The 19,882-nt window shown below is 40.5% G+C and overlaps 1 protein-coding gene across 33 annotated transcripts in view; it reads left to right on the top strand.

Moving 5' to 3' along the window:
* Window positions 1-19,882, top strand: part of LOC100708363 (protein tyrosine phosphatase receptor type D) — a 397,350-nt gene that overhangs the window by 109,165 nt on the left and 268,303 nt on the right. The window lies entirely within an intron of this gene.

The following is a 19,882-nucleotide window of genomic DNA, read 5'->3' as shown; positions in this document are numbered from 1 at the left end:
TAGCCATAAAAAAAGACACCATAGCTCCTGCTTCCAACCCACTGAACACTCCTAAACAAGTTTCTCTGTAGTCAAACTGCATTGCACTCTGGCGTTCTCAGATCTGCTGCAGCATTAATTAGAAATCCCACACAGATGCACAAAGAAAGAATAATTCAATTCCGACTCAATACCACATTTGTTTTTTAACCTAGAAAGACAGCTGATGAGGGGCTCACTTTATAATTCCGTTTATCCTGCGCAGGTCATATTTAGTGCAGTTGTGCTCATGTGGGTCTGATGGATGCTGCTTTTTTCCTGCATATGTCAAAACTGCATTAATTACTTTTCCTCACAGTGGTGAAAACTGCTTCAAAGATTATCTAATAAAGCCATGTATTGTAACTGCAGAAAAAACAAGGCTGAATGCGGATGTCAGGGTTAGAGGGGGGGGTTTGTTCCAGAAAGCAGGTGCACAGTACTGTGCACAAGTCTTGAGCCCCCTTTGTTTCCTTATATTTTGCTAGGAAAATGGGAAATAGGTGCAGGGATTATTGAAACCTATGCAAAAGTTCCAGATTACAATAACCAGCTTGATGCTTAGTGTGACCACCTTTATTCTTCATCGCAGCCTGAACTCTCCTAGTCAATTTTCTCATAATTCCTTGAAGCAGTCTTCAGGAATAGTTCTCCAGGCTTTTCGAAGGACATTCAAAGCTCTGTTTTGGTTATTGGTCGCCTTTTGTTTTCAGTTCTGTCAATATGATCCCACACTGCTTCAATAGTGTTGAGGTCCGGGCTCTGTGGAGGCCAATCCATGACTGATGGTGTTCCACTGTGTGTTTTTCTATCCAGGTATACTTTTACTGTATTGGCAGTGTGTTTGGGATTATTGTCATGGTGAAAAATGAAGCCATGGCCCTCAGATATTGGTAGATCAAGCCTGATGGTATTTTCCTGCATTCATATTTCCATCAATTTTGACAAGATCTCCAACACCGCTGGCGGAAAACCAGTCCCAAACCATGACTGAGCCTCCACAATATTTTACAGATGTCTATAGACACACACTGTTGTACCTCCCCCCTGACATAATGATGACAAATTTTCAAATTTGGATTCATCTGTTCATGAGACCTGTTGCCAGTGATTTTCAGTCCAAGTCTTGTATAATGTGGCATAGATCAACCGTTTCGGCGCTCTTCTCTGATGGATTTTTTCCTATTTCTTAAGAACATGACTTTCAAATATTGTTCATCTCCTGTAGATGGTCTGTCACTTCTTCATTTGCCCTCCAGTTGTCCAGTTTCTTTAATTTTTTGAAGGACACACCGGGCACAGTGTCAAGATAAGCCAAATTTTCAGGTAATAGCTCTTTGGGAATCACATTGCTGATGCAAAAAATAATATTTTATGTCTATCAAGTCGTTATCTTTTTGTCTTCATAGATTCAGCTGAAAAATGTGAATAAACGATGTGTTTTTGGTTTAGGCTAATGTTAACAAAGTGAACAAAGATACAGTCTAAAACCGATTCTTTGCCAAGTTGCCTGTTATATATAGACACAACACTGGCTCATCCCATGAGTTAGGTGCCTTTTTTAAACTTCAGTGATTCATATGTCAGTGTTAAGTGGCTGAAGAAGCAAACAAAAATGGGCTGATTATGGTCAGGTACAATCACAGGACTGAAAATAAGTGAAAAAAGCAGCAATGTTCCAAGAAAAGCCTGAACGTTTAGAGAACTATCACTCAAGACCACTTAAAAAAAGAAAGGCTGACTTCTTGGATGAAAAATATAAAGAAATGATTTGTGGATCAAGACTTTTGCATAGTACTGTTGTTAAAACTCGGAGTTTCTCAACCGGGAGTGACAAAATCTACATTTGGAGGCTGGAAGTGACTACTTCACAAGACTGTGCGAGCTTTATATTTTGCACTTTCCCGCCTTTTGTGTTCAAATTCTCATCACATTTATTCACTGTTTAGGCACAAAAGACTACTTGCGCAACGATCCTCACGTGTCAGAAAAGTATGCTTAACTGCAACGTGTTTAAATGTAATGCTTGCATGTTCTTTTCAAGCATCCTTATGTGATCAGTTGGGAAGGAAAAAAAAAAGCCAAAAATACCAAAGGACAATTGCACATTCGTGAGACACCGGCAGCTCTGCCAAAAGGCAGGATGTGAAGCCTTGAGAATAGAATGGACTGAGCGTGGTAACTGAATTTGTGAACTTAACCTGCTCCGTTTCTTATTTTTATTTTTAACAAACTCAGAGTGTCTCTGTGACTCCGACCTGAAGCAGCTGTCTGATATTTTGTTTCAGTTCCTCTTTAAAAAAAAGTCGATGTCAACATATGTAGTTTGCAGATTTAGTTAGCGATCATTCATCTGTATTTGTCATGGTGTGATTAGTCACACTGATTGAACAGTCCTGTCATAGCATCTCATGTTCTACATTAAGCGACTATTTCTAGATCAGGATGATTGCCGTGCAGTTTAAACAGGCCCCATATGGCCTTTGTGTGTCTTGATAGGCATGCATTTATATTTCCAGTTCCCCTGTACTCGCTGCAGACTCTGCTCTTTATTCACTCATTACCATGCCAGTGATGTCACGGAGCTCCACTGCTGCTACCTTTCTTTACTACCCATGCACTTGGACAACTCAGTGAACATCCACAGATTTCCTTTAACTAACGGATCGTCTGTCCTTGAACCGAAAGCTTGGGGAGTTTGTTAAATCTGCTACGTGGAAAAAATCCTAGACGTAATAGAAGGGTATGTGCAAAAATATCCCTGGCTGTTGGATGTCAAGAGAAGTGTAGCATCCTATGTTTTGTCAGTGTGTGTTAGAGACACTCAGCAGGCTGCAGGAGAGTGATGGAGGTTAACTGCATGACTGAATCTACCATAGCAGGGCATCAGACCAGGACAGCGGGACTTTTCAGCGGTACCCATGGCTCCAAGCATCTGTTCAGAAGGGGAAAATCAATCATCTCACCCCCAAGGTGTAGGAGGTGTATTGGACAAATGAGAAAACTGGCACACCTTGATGTGACTCTTACTTGACCGGTGTTGTGGCTCAGATACATAGTTTTTCCTCGATGCAGTTGACTTTTCATACTCGGACAGACTGCCACGTTATTGTGTAATTGAATACCCAGCGCCATGCCACTACACTCGCACAGTTTGGCTACTCGGCAGAGCATCTGCAAGCAGTTCTGGTCCTGCTCTCAACTCTTTGAGGCAGGCGCTGGCTGACTGCTCGGAAACAGAAAACCCCTGGCTAGCTGAGAATAATAAGTACCCATGGGAAGCTGCCAGATGGACATTTACTGTGAGCCTAGCTGGAGAGGGAGAAATCTGTCAAACATCACAGTAGGCATCTGTGGGGGAGCAGCGCAGGTTCACGTCCACTATGCCGGATAAGAGGAGTGCTCTTTGTCGAGACTAAAAGCTGTTAGATTTTTAACGTATCACATCTAGTTGATGCATTTACCTTCTTTTTTTCCCCCAAGGTCAGCAATTCACATTACATTAAAGCCACCTGTTACAGTAAAAGCTTTAAATAATGTCTAGATTATGGATGCTTTAAGGATCCATCTATCACTTGATAGTAGGGGCCATTGCAAATACAGTCTCTAAGTGCTGTGGAGGTTGGCTTTTTTCTTTATTTAATACAAACCTATTCTTAATGAACACTGTGCTCAGTTTAAAGCCAGATTCGACTGTATTACTAACGCAGGGAGGGAGATTAAGACAGAGATTGCTCTTTTATTAGTGTATAATGTCTACCTATGCAAAGTTTTCTCCTACATCTCCCCGAAATTTTGGTTTCTGTAACTGTTCCAAAAATTATCACTCAAAAAAATAAAAAAGCCTCGGTTTCTGCCTCAGATAATCCTCGAATCCTCGTCTTTTGACTCACAGTAGAAATGTCCAGTGCCTCCACTCTCCCACCTCCCCCCCACCCCATCCATATACTCTTCAATACAAAGCTATAGGCGAGGAATTACAATTGGCTCATTATGCTCTCACAAGCTCAAGGGTTTCGTAGTGGGAGAATGAGAGAGAAAGAGCACAAAGAGTTCATTCCAGCATCGTCAGCAGTGAAATAGGACCTCGGTTCTCTTAGGCAAGCTGTGCACCCGTTATTATTGCATTATGTCTGGCAGCCCTCCTTTCAGACAGGAACTGAGCCACACTTGATCAGTGATATGACACTGGCAGAGAGGAGAGTGATTGCTGGCTGCTCAGTTAAGCAAATACCATTATGTGGTAGAAGTCTAAAAGTAGATCTATGGCTGGTGAAAATTAGAAAAGGCAAGTTTGGAGAGCATCCAGAGCGTTGGTAGCTTTGTAATAGTCCACAGTGGATTCATCTGAAGTTATTTATTTATATATATATATTTTTCCATCTCTCAGAGGATAAGAACAATGCTATTCATGGATAATGCAGCACTTTCAAGCCTCCATCTGTGTTTTTCATGCCCTTGGAAAAAACAGCAACGATGCGCTGCATATCATTCAAAAAATATCAAGAATAAACACAAACGTTACTTTTTTTTATATGTGCATTTTATGACAACTTTATTTCATCTGCTAAGTCGTCCCGCTTTGCTAAATAAGCGCAGGTATACGTGAGGGAATATATGTTTTTAACAATGATTTGGAGTTCACAGGCAACGTGGGAATTGTTGTAAGGCGAGCATATGAGAAGCCGTAACCCAGAGTCAATCATACTGGTCCCTGTGGTGGATTGTGCTTTTTTTTCCCCCCCGCGTTTTTCCCAACAACAGCTGGTTGAGTTGTTAATAAGAAATGTGACTGATAGCTTGTTAGTGTGCCTTTGCATACATTCTGCAATAATTACACTTGAGTGACAGCTTCAGCAAGTGTTCACTCTTATTTCCCGCCTGTGGGAAAATCTGCTGACGTTGCATTGTGGTAGCAGCGTGTCGGTTATTCCCCTCGAATTTTTGATAGAAAAACATTGTCATGATAATCCCTCATCATTGGCAGATGATCATGCATGCGACTTTCCATACTAAGAGCATGCAGATGCTTTCAGGATGTCGTGGAACAGTAGTTGTCAGGCAGACAACATTTAGATTTGCGCTCGCTTGGACGCACCTATCGCTGTAAGTGAAGCCGGGCTGCTGTAATGAACAGATGGCTTATCTTTAACTTTATCAACAGCGGAAGCGTCGCTAGCAAATGCAATAAGTTACTCCAGTAGCTGGAGAGAGAGCTGTATCCATCAGTAGCTAACGGCATATGGTGTAGGCACATTAAGGTGTCCTCTCCCTCTATTTCCCTGCCTTCCTGTTCTGTGAGTGGTCCTGAAGCCAAGCATCAGATGCTAACTTCACAGGACAGCGTGTGTGTGTGTGTGCTTGTGTTGTGAGGGTTACTGGGCACCCGATTTAAGCTCCTCAGTTTCCTGTTTCATTAATTTTCTTTTTTCCCCTTTAAACTCTCCAGACATTTGTTTACTGACTGCATTCATTAATTATAATCCCCTGGTTTAGCTTTACACCTAACCCAGGACCCCATTATTTACCTACCTCTGTTGTTTTCCTATTTGTTGTTTTTCAGAATCTTGTTTTTGCTAGTTTATAATTTCAAGGCTATTTTTAAGAGTTAAACACGTCCGTTGCCAGTCTTGGTAAAAAAAAAAAAAAAAATGTTTTTTTTATCCATTTGGAGAGAAATCACAAGGAAATATTAGCAACCACATCCGTGTCAAGAGGGTGTTGTTTTTCCTCTCTCTCCGACTAACAACCTCCATTGCCTCTCCAACCTAACCACCCAAGTAAAGCGCTCTATTCCAACATTGGAAGGAGAGCTTGTTTACCAGCTCCTCCATGTGTTGCATCCCTATTAAGCTGAACGTCAATCAAAGCCTTGTTTGCTCGAGCAAGTGGCTTCGTCTTCTGCAGACCAACATGACAGAACGGTGTTGGACACAAATCAGACGGTGCACAAAAACGACACTCAACTCATGCGGATTGGAGAAGTGTGTGGCGGCAGTTGTCGCGATTACCAGCGTATCTCGCGAAACATCAATGCCCTTGTGTGTCTAAGGAGTGGCCCCTCGCCGAAATAAAAAAGTTCTCTGGGCTAGTAACAAGGTTGCCTCAAGGTCAGTGCTATTTCTGTGCCGACTACATTTGCCATTGTTTTTTTTCTTTTCTTCAGGAATGAATTAACATTGTGTAATAATCACCTCCGGTGCTTTTTAACTCTCATTCTCGCTCCCAGTTTTGACACCCTTTTTATGCTAAATTTCAACTCATGTATAAAACCTCTGATATGCCGCAGCATGGATCCAACACAACTCCCCCCCCCCAAGCCTTCCCTTTCCTATTGTTACTCCATGTTACGTCTCTCTCTAATAAGCAGCGTTAATTAGCCCGCTCCTCAAAAATATAATTTACTATTGTGTCTTCAGGGTTTGGTCATTAAACGAACAAAAGCAGTCAAACGACTGACACAATACACTCAGCTGATTAAGGGCGCAGCCATGACAAAATGTGCCTGAGAAACAATGAGGGACCTGCTTGATTCTACATCATCCTGTTATCTCTTGTTTTGGTCTTCCACTCGGCTTACGAAAACACGTGACCTTGTTGCACATGTGAACTCTTAATTTCAGACAGAAGCCCATTTTTTGTTTGCGAGTAGATACACAAACCGCTTAACAAATTTACTAGCCCACCACCACTATTTATGCCACAGCTGCCCTAAATTATCAGCACTGACGAATGACCAAAAAAGACGCCGAATTAAAGTTATTTACTTGCATTCTTAAGAAAAAAAAATGCTTTTAGTCATAGAATTTAATGCTTGATTAATTTCTGACTTCTCAAAGAAGTCCAGTGTTCAAATTTCAGCATAGAACCATGAATTCAGTATTATTTACCTATTAAACAGCAATATATTTTTCGGTAGATGTTTTTGTATTTTCTTGTGAAAGGTTGTTTAATAGATTTGTTAAGCACATATAAGAATATGCTACCAACACACTGATGTTTTCATGCCTGAATTTTTATCCAGACCAAAATCTTTTCTATTTCCAATCCCATCTTTTGGGATAATAGCTGAATTCATATGGTCTCCTTTGAGACAGCATCTGGCCCAAGTTGGCTCAAGCATCATACATCCATTTTGGCTGAACATTTGAGAATGATGAAGACCGCTGGACAAAATCCATGGCCTCGCTTCTCTGAGGGTTCAATGTCAGAGGTCGTTGGGTGACCAACCCATCTGCCGGTCTGGCATTACCACATAAAGTACAGGCTGGATGTTTGTAATCGAGCAGCATGTTTCGTGGGAGTCTAAGCAGAGACAGGCTGTGTTCACGGCTTGCTCAGATGTATACTCTACATTTACATCATAGCAGAGCGTGCCAGCGGATTATGTCACTGTGGCCGATTCGATAAACAATGTTTTGACGGAGGCAAAGTGACAGTAATATATGTATTTTTTTTGGTGGCCTATCAAGGTTTGAGAGGTATATAATGTAAAAGCATATGCTTGAAAAGCTTCAGCAATACTACCATACAGTTTAAAACACTGCGTGCTTCTTTGGTGTAGATAGAAACTGACAGTTATACTTGGATTAAATTATTATAACCGTCTAAACTGATCCTGTGGATGAGATCATCAGGGTCATCAGGTCCTGTGGCAAAAATGTTATTGGGCACAATAACAGCATTTAAATCTTTCGCATCTTAAACCAGCACGTTCTCAGATCGACCATTATGGCTAGGAAAGTATAAAAGTAACTGGCATGCATCAGTTTTTACTTATTTCTAGCACATGTTGTAAATTTATTACACTGGTTGGAAACAGGCAAATGTAGCAAACACAACCACATTGCACGCATTTTCTTTGTATTCAGTTCTTCAAGAAGGGATGAAAGGGTGATTTTGTGATTGTGACGGTAGATGTCAAAAAAAGTTACCCATTAGATTTTCCAATAGTTAACTTCTTGAGTAACTTTGCCTCCTTTATTGGTTTTTACTTTGTGTGTGCGTATATTATTCATATAACTACAACCCATCAGCTTTGGCTTTGGTTCTCAAATAGTTTCTGTTACCTCTTCAAAAGCCACAAAAAAAATAAAGCAGAAAATGCTCCCAATGACATGTAACTTGATTTCATGTTTATCATCTATTTTTGAGAAGAATTGGTTTTGAGACCGAGCTGGAACTGCCTTTAACGCAAAATCTAATGTATCCCACTAGGTTTTCTTCCTGCCTAATGTTATTTGCAGTTTCTGTCTATTGCTGCTCTGACAGATACAACGTGTCACATTTTTAGCTGTTAAAGAAAGAAACTGATGGTCCTGAGGTCAGAAAGAGTTTTACAAGTGCACGATCGCATCAACTCCTACAATGTCCACAGTATTTTGACTATGGGCGATTAAAAAAACAAGCTAGTCATGCATCAAAAGTTCATTCATATAAGGTTGAAAAGGTTTACACTATTTATTTAAACGTCAAATTCCTCTTTTATATTGGAATTCAGCAAATATTTAGTCAAGGACATAACTGAGTTTGCTGTAACTTTTTCTTTATCATTTATGTTCAGCCACGTATTTGTTATAATTGAACATGCGAATACGTCATCATTCACAATAAAGGATGCCGTATCCAGTAAACGGAGCCGTAGTTCGGAAAATGTAACAGACTGTGGACGTGAAGCCTTAAAAATGTGTCCCACTTTCTTCTTTTTAACCATGTGGTGACCATTAACAGTGTAGCGGTACTGCACCGTGGTCAAAGCGTGGATCTGTAGAGGCTTCGCCATATTTAACCAGAGCTCTGTGTACACGGAAAGCTGCTCCAGCATGTCCCAGTGCGATACTGCTTGTGCTTTCTTCACCGAAACCAAAATAGAAACTTCTGTTAATTAGTCCTCTGTGGCCTGCCATACTGAGAACCCAGGTTTGTAAATACAGGAGAGAAAGTGTCCTCAACTGTCCCTTGTTACAGATTAAGGCCTGAAGCCAGATGGGAAATTTGAGCCAGGCTGTTTTTATTTATTTTTTCGCTGCCACGGCGTGTGCATAGTCTTGGTCGGGGAAGGCACTGCCTATAGAATTCGTGTTTGTTCAGGGCCTTAAGCAATCACAGGCTCTGCTTAAGGCTAAGCCTTTGGCACGAGGAGAGTGGAATGACCTTGCAATTGGATTCAAGGTTTAGATGCATGAGGAGGAAATAAGGGCCGTAATTTCATTACTACCCTCACTATAACACAACAACCGCATTATAAACTACGCAGATGAGACATCACAATAATAACTGAGAGCAGTGCGTTCATTTATTATGTCAAAGTCATCCAGTGTCAAGATTCAGGAAAAGTGTGGGAGGCAGTGCGGTGAAACCGAAGGTGTGAAGTGTTCAGGATGTGACTGAATGAGATCGATTTTAATGCAAATGACCAGAGTGCAGCTTCTTCCAGTTACATTTGCTGTGGCAAACTTTGCATAACACGTGTTACTAGCTATAGATTTGAACATTTCATTAATTAAAATCAAAACGTGCCTTGCAGATCAGGGTGTTTTCTTTTGCTGTGATGTAATTGTTGGCTAGATTTTATCACATTGTCTGTTTTTCTCCTAAGAAATCTTTGCACGTGCTATTCGGAAATCACCAGCCATGTGTAATTATGGACAGAACAGGGGAAAACTTTCCAAACTGGCTGCCCGGAGCAGCACTAACATCTCCCACATCCTTTGCTCTAATACTGGCGCGGTCAGTTTCAAATATGCTTTCGGTCAAGGGACTTGTAGTGACTCAGAAGGAGTCATTTTTTTAATGCAGTGTCACAGGCAAATGTAGGCCAGGCTCTGTTTTCCACACACATACTCAGCATGGCTAAAAAGCACAAAAGGTTAAGTCAACTATTAAAAAACTGTGATATTTGTGTTGCTCCTTTTTAACTTTAATCAAAACAAGCGACTCAAACTCAAATTAAGAGAAATACTACAAGCTTTTAAATAATGATATGAAATCTTGCATGAACACATACACAACAGCTGTTTATCTATAACAAAAAATCCTGAGGATTACGTCAGACACGTGATTATTGTAATAGTTTAGCTAGCTAAAGCTTTATTTGTTAGTTTGCTACTGGCTCCTCTAACTGTTTAACTTCTATCTACATACAAGTTGCTCTGGTGGTTGCACGCCCTGTTTGCCACTGTTAACTGATAGTGTTAGCTTAGACTCCCGGACCGGTACCGGTCCACGAGTCGTTTGGTACCCTGTCGCAAGAGTTGAGGCTCGGGTGTGAAATTTATGGTTTTCAGGGTTTTTATTGTTAACTCGGGTTCCCTGGGTCTTTTCCCGTGTTGTAGTTGTGCGTCTTATTTTGAAAGAAATATTTACACGTTACCATAGCGACCAGAGAGCAATAAGGGGCAGAGAGGAGGATGTTACTCTCAATGTTGTTGGCGCATTTTGGGAGGACGCTGCTAATAAAGTTACAAAATCACACAGTGAATTCACATTTATTATTATATTTCCAAAATACCACAGTTTTTGTCTTGGTCGTATCATTTTATTTTGTCGTATTTATCGGCGACACCTTAAAGGCCGGTCCATGAAAATATTGTCTGACATTAAACCGGTCCGTGGCACAAAAAAGGTTGGGGACCGCTGGTGTAGTGGTTAACAACAGTTGCCTAACACACAAGAGATCCATTTTCAAGAGTGGGAGGAGGCACAAATCCCATGGAGATTTACATCAGGAAGAGCGTCCAGTGTGCAAATCTGTGCCAAAGCAAATATGTGGATGGATCTGCTGCGGTGACCCATTGTGAATAAGAAGCATAGATAGTGTGGGAGGGAAAAAAAGACATTTCCTTGAGGCATTCATATTGTTGAATTTAGTTAACACAGGTATATGTAAGACAGCATTAATTACACAAACTATTTAAATTGCATTAGATGACTAGTAGAGTCTTAGACAGCATCACAAGTCTGTATTAATTCTTTTTTCCCTTTTTTTCCTTTTCGGAGGCAGTTAACATGCGTCACCGCGACATTACACCCATCATTAATTTGCTATCTTGTTACCATACAACCACCTCTCACTTCTTTCATTCTCCTTCTCTCAAACTTTCCTCTTCGAACTGGCATGGTAATCACCTCGGTTGAAAGATGGCAGGCAAAGAAAAGAAATCAAGATACTGTATGCAAGAATAACAAGCTGACACTGCACTGTCAACGGCAGAGAAGAATCTTTCCCACATTTTCATTCCTCCCCCTGGATTTCCGCCATAAACACGGTCCGACGTCTATTTTTAGCCCGTTTTATTTCTTTTCTTCTTTCGCCAGAATTCACCATTCAGCTTTCTATTGTCTCACGCTTTCTAGTTGGAGCCGTGCATTGTGAGCTGCACTCGAGCGGCGCTCTTTTTGTTCTGCACACTAATACGCACCTCGGTAGCAGTTTATGCAATAGCAGGTAACCCGTCACAATAGACACTGTCAATTTTATGCAGCGGTCTTTATTCATCATAAAGATTTGTACAACTATACAGCGATTATTCCAAATCCCCAGAGAAAAAGCCTTGGACATACAATGAAATAGCACAGCTTCATCAAAGAGAAAGATCCATTTATTATTCAAAACGAACGATATCGGTGGCTCTGGTGATGAAATCACGTTATCATGTTAATGACTGAGGAAGAACAGGTAATTCAGAGGAAGACCTTCAGCGAAGTTACATTTGAGTTGGGTGCATAATGACTATGTTAACATAATCCGGTCATGTTAAATTGGATCAGCAATATTATTAAAGCAGGCGAAGCTTTCATTCAGTGCCACTAATTCCTCTCACTCTAAGTCCTAATGAGAAATAAGGAAGCACTTACAAGCAAGCGCTCAGACTGAACTGCAGGTAGAGATTATCTGTCTGTCTCACTCAGTTTCTCTCTTGCATTCTGTGTTGGTGTCATGTGCACAATTACAAAGACCCAACCCCACGCAGAAACCACACAGACACACACACACACCCATGTGCGCACTCAGGAATACACACTTTTGCTTTCAATCTCTGTCTCTGTTCCTACCTCTCTCAGATGAATAACACTTTGTAATGAAACCAGAAGGATTTTCAAACACATCATTATAAGGCTCTTGGGAAACTGTATGGAATGAAGACCAGCTGATACTCCATGATTTGGCATGAAATGGGAGTTTTGAAAATAATAATAAAAAAAAAATCACACCGCTGTCAGTGGCGGTGCTTAAGTCTCGCATAAATTATATGTTGCTACAGTAGAAATTATAAAGCGGCGACTGTAAGAGCTCCCGAAATCAGGATTAGCATTAATAACTGGGTGCTGCTATTGAAACATAAAAGACAAAGTGAGTCACCGTGATTGCTCTAATGTGTTAAAGTAAGACGAAACATCATTTTAACAGTTACTACTGTTAATGTATTTATGGCTCGCAAGTGTGCTTCAAAAGTAGAACGCATCGTCTCGTGTTACTTTGTTTTTGGCTGATCTGTCCTCGTGTCAGTGTTTTGTAATAACACACGTATACGTGACAATTATCAGCCCTAGCTGGAGAAAGAGACTGAGCAGCTCTGGCATGCGTGCTAACATGCAGAATCACAGGCAGCAATCCAAGGGGGACCATTCACTGTCTTATCTGACAGTACACAATGCTAATTCAGGTATGAACTCATTTCCATTTTTTTAATCTGGTCATGCTTTCAGAAGCGTTGACACTCTGCCCATGTTGTTGCTTCCCATTGGATACGCAAACAAAAGCCAAATACAGAATAAATTGGGAATGAAACGAGTTAAAAAGGATTATTCATTATGCACACGCGTAATATGACAGTCAATACCCTATCGATCACTGTGGAATTTTAATTTACCCATAATGACATAACATTAAGTGAACCTGATTGATAGTTTTTACACATGGGAGGACACAATTATGTTCCACACAGGCCGCACATGCACACGCTAATGCGCACACACACAAACACACACGGATTCCCGTGAGCGCAAGTCGGCTGCAAATTCACACACTCCCATTCCACAATGTTATTATCTCATTCTCCATGGTCTCATTTTTCACAAAGCCCCGGGGTGTGTGAGGGACAGTCAGGGTTGAGCTCACACAAGCCCCGGCTGCACACCCGACTGCCAGCGAAGGTCTGTGTTAGCACCAAGTGCAACATTGCCAGAAGAAACAGAAATGGGGAAAATGGAAAGAAAACCAGATGATCCAACAAAACGATGTGGTGCGGGACCCTTTCACACTGCCAGTGGAAGCAGCTGCTCAACCTTATTGGAGATTAGAACTGGAGAGTGGTTATTGATAAGACATGTCATTACAGGGGAGGCATGAAGGCTAAAGTGACCACAGCGTATATGAGCTTGGGTTATTCATTCATTCCGTGAATGAATTCCATATTTATCCACATATATTTAAAAAAAGAAGCCTCTATTCTCATTTGGATTTTAACTCATTGACATTACAAGAATATCCAGATTAATTGTTATACTTTACTTTTTTTTATTCATTTTTGGTATAATAATGTGACTTTTCTGTCAGAGCTGGACTGAGTGCGTATCTGTCCGAGACTTGAGGAGACAAGACTTGCGTATCAAACTCAAGAATGTTCAATCAATACTTGTCTTTGTTGAAGAATTCCTCTAAAGTTGTCTTAGAAGGAGCGATTCATTCTCGCCAAACTTGTTTCTTTGCTGTATGAAATGATCTGGTGGGATTCATCACACAGTCAAGACAAGCTAAGTCTGTTTTCCTGGGCTCTTACAACTGGCTTTGAGCATGGTGTGTCATCATTGCATTGAATTTTGGGAATTCCTATTCAGTCTCACAGCTGAGGTCTGAACCTGATGGATCGGAAATCAACAAGTTTTCCTTTTTCTAAGTGTTTCTTCTGTTTGCTCTCCATCATTGTGATCTTTGTCTTCATACTAAAGCAGTTAGCTAAGATTGCATGTTGGCTTATATCGATATATATATATAGAGAAAGAGAGGTAAATGCTGAAGACTCATAGATGTAGTGAAAGAGCATGTTTGATCATTAGGTCGGAGTATCTATTTGTTTGCCTGCTGCACTGAGCAGACAGATACTGTAACAGATTCCAAAATTCTGCTGGATGATTTTATGAAATCCTTACTCAACGTACTGGCGTCGTTAGCACTGTGTTAGCGTGCTAATTTGCGACACTCGAATAGCGAATGTGGTAAGCATTATACTCGCTAAACCTCAGGGTGTCGGCATATTCCTGGATTCATCCAATCACTGGTCAGATAGGTAGAAATGACGTAGAACGTTATTTGCTGCCAGATCCTGACCAACCACTGACTTACAGTTAAAAATAATTCTTATTTATCTTATACTGGATCATGCTGCAGCTCCACAGTCCATCATCTATCCGACACAAATTATTTTTAGCCTCTTTTTCTTTAAGACCAACTTAAAGGGAAGAATCAGAAGGCTGGAACAGTATGTAGGTGGGGCTGCTTTGCTCATGGCCAGAGCTGGGTGTTTGAGATGACCACACAAAGGACATCTGCTGGAGTATAATGAAAAACTGTCTGCGACTTCAGAACATTTAGAGCAGTCTGATGGCTACGATTGGGATTTTTTGGCCTTGAGAGCTTTCATCATTTTAACAGTACACATATGTGACAAAGTAGTGATTAAATAAGTCAAAGCACAATTGGTCCACTCTAACGCTCAGCACTTTGCATTGATAGCTGTATTTGATGGACATTTAAATATCATGCCATAATAGATTTGATTCAACGGAGAAGTAGCCATTAAAACTGATTTGTGATGCTGAAGTTCTTGCAACTCTAAAAACATGTAAACAAAGGCTTTTGTGTGTGGCCATATTCTTTAGTAAATCCTGACAGTAATTTGTTTTTTTAATGTTAAAAGAGTTTTGTGCACCAGCAAGCCATTTGTAAACCTGGCCCTTGGTGTCATGTTTACTTATGCACAACATTTGCTGCGTTATCTAATAACAGAAAGCCAAGCCTTAAGCTGTGGAACAATCAGTTGACATAGAAGTGATGTGGTGCTGGAGGCAGCTAGATCTGATGACTGGACTGCCAGCAGTCAGCCGCACACATGATTAGTGTCAGATCACTGACATCATTTAATGTGATGCCTCAGACATGGGGCAGCTGTTACTGTAGGGAGCCAACTCTCCAGCATCACTTCATTGGTTTTGTGCCAGAATATTATTTTGTGGGCACAGCCAGTGAAAAAACAGAAAGCGGATGAAAACCAAATCTCCGTGTGTCACCGTCCCACCAACGACGCGTCCATTGTGTATATTACTGAATCACAGAGTCGGTGATTAGCACAGTCGGAGAGGCACAGACGGGAACCAAAGCCCAAACCAATAACTCTCAACACTGAATTTAATGTTTGTCTAGTCGGTGCTGTAAAATGTTCTCTCCATTTTCAATTCCCACATTGTTATCCTAAAAGAGGTTACAGGACTCATGTGGCACGGACTTCCTGCGACGGTATCGTTAAGACATTTGTGTGCTCTACCTCCACTGTGGCGATCTGAAACAGTATCTTAAGTACAGTTTATACGGCCTCTGAAAGTTTCTGTCTCGTATCCAGAGTCTTCCGGAAAGCAGTAGCGAGGGGGGAAAAGCAGATATTACAGCTGTCAACAAAACAACATGAGGCGCTAAATTTGCCGTGGGGAGAACACACTTATGGTGCCAGTAATATACTGAATTATACATTACACACGAGAGACCAGAACATATAGATGTGCTGCACAATATACCCAAGGAACTTTTTCTTCTTGCACTTTTGCAGTTGGAAAAAACACTTTTCTAACACATTCACAAGAATAGCAATCGCAACATCTTTAAATTTAGAATGCCGAATGACGCCCACTAAATGTGTGATGAACACTAATTAACAACCTTTCAGCTTGAGAACACACTAGTTTCTTTCCTCTTTGCACATTGCTTCCCCTTGTTGCTGATGCAGTGGCGGGTGGATCGGAGGACTTAAAAGGGCCATTTTTTTTCCTCCTTGTGTAAGATGTTGATTTCCGCACCTTTCCAAAAGTGTAAGCCTCTTGTTTACCCCGACTCACATCTACATGACTTTCCAGATCTGCCATATGCTTTCATCCTTCTCCATGGTTTGTCAAAAACTTTGCACAACATACTTAACTTTTGTTTGGTTTGGTTTTTTCTCCAAACTTCGCAAAAATGTAGAACCTGTGCAGATGTTTTGTGTCTCCTGTGAAGAGGTTGGTCAAGTGGGAGAAATGGTGAATTAAATTTAAATCTGTCTGGGCACAGTATGCAGTTTGGAGAAGATTAGCATTATTAACACAGATTTTATGTTCACTTGAGAGAAGGAGACAGGAGTGCTATTGCTTTTGTAGATAATATAAGAAATCAAATCCTTGGACTTCAATGAGTGTTGGACATCCTTGCCAGGACCTGCCTGATGCGTGTGTCATATATGCACATTGTCTATCTCATAAACTAAACTGAATACACCTTTCTGCTAGATTTTACACAACACTTGTCTGGCTTTTCAATCAAGCCAAGTGCTATAGGGCATGTTAAGACAGGGAGAATGTTAAAACTGAATAGGTAATCCTTTTACAAATCATATAAGTACATTAGACAGTACAATTTATTCTACTGAACACCTAACAAAGTGGCCGGTGAGCACACAAACACACATACAGAGCAGTGAAAAGCATTTACCCTCTGCCTGACTTCTTATTTTTTGCATATTTGTCACTCGTACATTTTTCAGATCAAACAAATTTGAATCTTAGTCAAATATAACCCAAGTAAATATCAAATACAGTTTTTAAATGATGATTTCATTTAATAAGCTTAGTAATTGCACCACTTTTTATATTATTAATCACATTTTTGAAAAGCCACACCCAGGCCTGATTACTGGCAGACCTGTTGAATTAAGAAATCACTGAAATAAAACCTGTCTGCAAAATGAAGTAGGCTAAAAAGCAATATATCATGCCACAATCTAAAGAAACAGCAGAGAAAGAAAGTTACTGACATCTATCGGTCTGGAAAGGGTTACAAGACCATTTCTGAGACTTTTGGACTCCAGTGAACCACAGTGAGACCCATTATCCACAAATGGAGAAAACTTGAAACAGTAGGGAACCTTCCCAGGAGTGGCCGTCCTACCAAAATTGCTCAGATGAGTCATCTGGGAGGTCACAAAAGAACCCAGAACAATAACTAAGGAACTGCAGGCCTCACCTGTCTCAGTTAAAGTCAGAGTTCATGATTCAACAATAACAGAGACTTTGAAAAAACGGCATCCATGGGAAAGAACAAGGAGAAAACCAAAAAGAACACAAAGGTTCATCTCACATTTGCCAAAAAAACATCTCGATGATGCCTGACTAGACGAAAGTTGAACTTTTTGGAAGGTTTCAGTCCCTTTACATCTGGCATAAAACTAACACAGTATTTCATTAAAAGAAAATCATACTAACAGTCAAACATGGCGGTGGTAGTGTTGTGATTTGGGGTGCTGCTTTGCTGCTTCCAGACCTGGATGACTTGCTGTAATTGATGGAAACAAATTCTTCTCTCTACCAGAAAATCCCGAAGGAGAATGCCCGGCCAACAGTTCGTGCCCTGAAGCTCAAGAGCACCTGGGTTATGCAGCAAGACAATGGTCCAAAACACACCACTAAGGCCACCTTTGGATGACACCAAAAAAAAAACCCAAAAGAAAGTTTTTCCAGTGGCCTAGCCAAAGTCCAGACTCAAATCTGAATACCATGCTTGAAAACCATCCAATGTGGCTGAATTCAAACAATTCTACAAAGAAGATTGGGCCAAAATTCCTCCTTAGCGATCTCTGAAAGACTCCAGTTACTGGAGTTACTTGCCAGTTACTGAAAACGCTTGATTGCAGTTCTTGCGGCCAAGGTTGTCAGAACCAGTTATTAGGTTTAGGAGGCAATTACATGTTCACACTGGCCCATGTGGGTTTGGATAGCTTTTTTCCTTCATTAATGAAAACATTGTTTAAAAACTGCATTTTTTATTGACTCAGGTTACCAGGAAATATGTAAGTACATATGTATATGTTTCTTGTTAACACAAATTTTTCCAGTCACATTTAGGAGTAGCAGTACAGTTAGGCATGTAGACATGGTCGATAGAATAGAATAGCCCTTTATTGTCATTGTACATGTACAACGAAATTATGTTTTTTGGGGCTTTTTAATTTCATTTTTAGAAGACAAGTCAATTTTTTTACAAGACAAGACAACCTGCTTAAGTTCAAATCAAGATCAGGATGGGAAAGCAAGGTGATTTAAGGAACTTAGAAAATATCATGGTTGCTCTGAGTGTCTCAGACACTGCTGAACTACGAGTGTTTGCCGGTACCACATCCAACATTATCCATGTATAAATAAGTTGTGACGTTTTTTTGCAATGTGGATTTTCCGCTGTTTATTCAATGTCAGTTAGCAGTCTCTTCTTATTTGTCCCTAATCTTTGTAATCTTATCTTGTATAACTTTAATGACACACACAGACTCCATGTAGAATTGGAAAAATGACTATATTATATGGCTTTATAGAGGCCTCTTTAACTGAATGGCTTTCATCAGCTACAAGTATGATAATGAGTAATGTCACTATTAAAGTGAGCAAGGTGCCAACGAGTTTTAATCAGAGTCATTATCCCATTATTAACTGTGTTAACACAGAGGGCTAAAGCAAACAACTAGCACGTTTACCACACTTCTGCTTAACCACCGCTGGGCGTTGAGTCCCTGCTCTGTATTTCTTAGGCTTGTGAAGATCTAACTGTAGAGTCTCAGAGGTCTATTATTCACAGAGAAATGGGGATTACTACCATAGCTCTCATCCAACATTGCACTTTAAAAGGTGTGTGCTCACGGTGTAGTGTTCTCCTCTTTTTGCCGCCCTATTTCACCATGCCTTACAATATAGTTTCCTCATTTCCTTCCACGTTCATCAATTTCATCCTTGGTCTCTTTGTATGGTGATTCCCTGACTTTAAGCTTCTCTATAACAAAATGCCAACCACTCACACCATTATTATCCCCTGATTAAATTTCTAGTTGAAAAAAAGAACACTCAAGTCACTCAAGCTCTATTAATAAGATGGAGTATCCATGTTTAGCGCAATCTAATGGATGTGTGAAATAAGCCCCGGCTATTAATGTTTAATGTATAATTGAATGTTCTACATGGCCAAACTTGTTTACTGGAATAATTGATGTTTCTGATTTCCCATTTTCGTGCAATGCAAGAAGGGACGCAGAGAGCAGTAGATAGAGACAGTGAGGGAAAGACCCCCTTAGCTCACACTCTGCAGCTGAAGGTGGTCAAGCCGCAGTAAATAGAAGTAATAACAACACTTGAAAGTGGTCATTTTTGATGAGCTCTTAAAGTCTTGCATCAAACTTTAAATTTGAACTTCACGCTGTCATGAAAAAAATGAAACAAAATATTGCACGCTATGCTTATTAACTACTCAGCCACTAAAAAGAGGGAAAGCCCTTTCCTTTTATGGTACCTTTCTTTACCTGTGCAAATTTACTGCACACTACATAGTCTAAGGGATCTTGGTTTTAGAGCTTTGTTTGTGTGATGGTTTGTATGTTTTTCAATTCATCTGTTGGGCTTCAGTAGTGTGTTTACCTGAGAAGAACAGCAGGGTGTGACTGAGGTGGAGAGTGCAGTCTCACGGTCCACTGCACACCAGACACAGCACAGACTCCACAGTTAGCCTTCATACCTTTAGTTTCTTTCTTTCTTCATTATGTTCTTTTCAGGGCCGAGTGATTTGAAGAAAATATTTCATTGT

Source organism: Oreochromis niloticus, linkage group LG3 (assembly GCF_001858045.2).
Source record: "Oreochromis niloticus isolate F11D_XX linkage group LG3, O_niloticus_UMD_NMBU, whole genome shotgun sequence".
Lineage (NCBI taxonomy): Eukaryota > Metazoa > Chordata > Actinopteri > Cichliformes > Cichlidae > Oreochromis > Oreochromis niloticus.
This window is presented reverse-complemented; position numbering and strand designations above follow the sequence as displayed.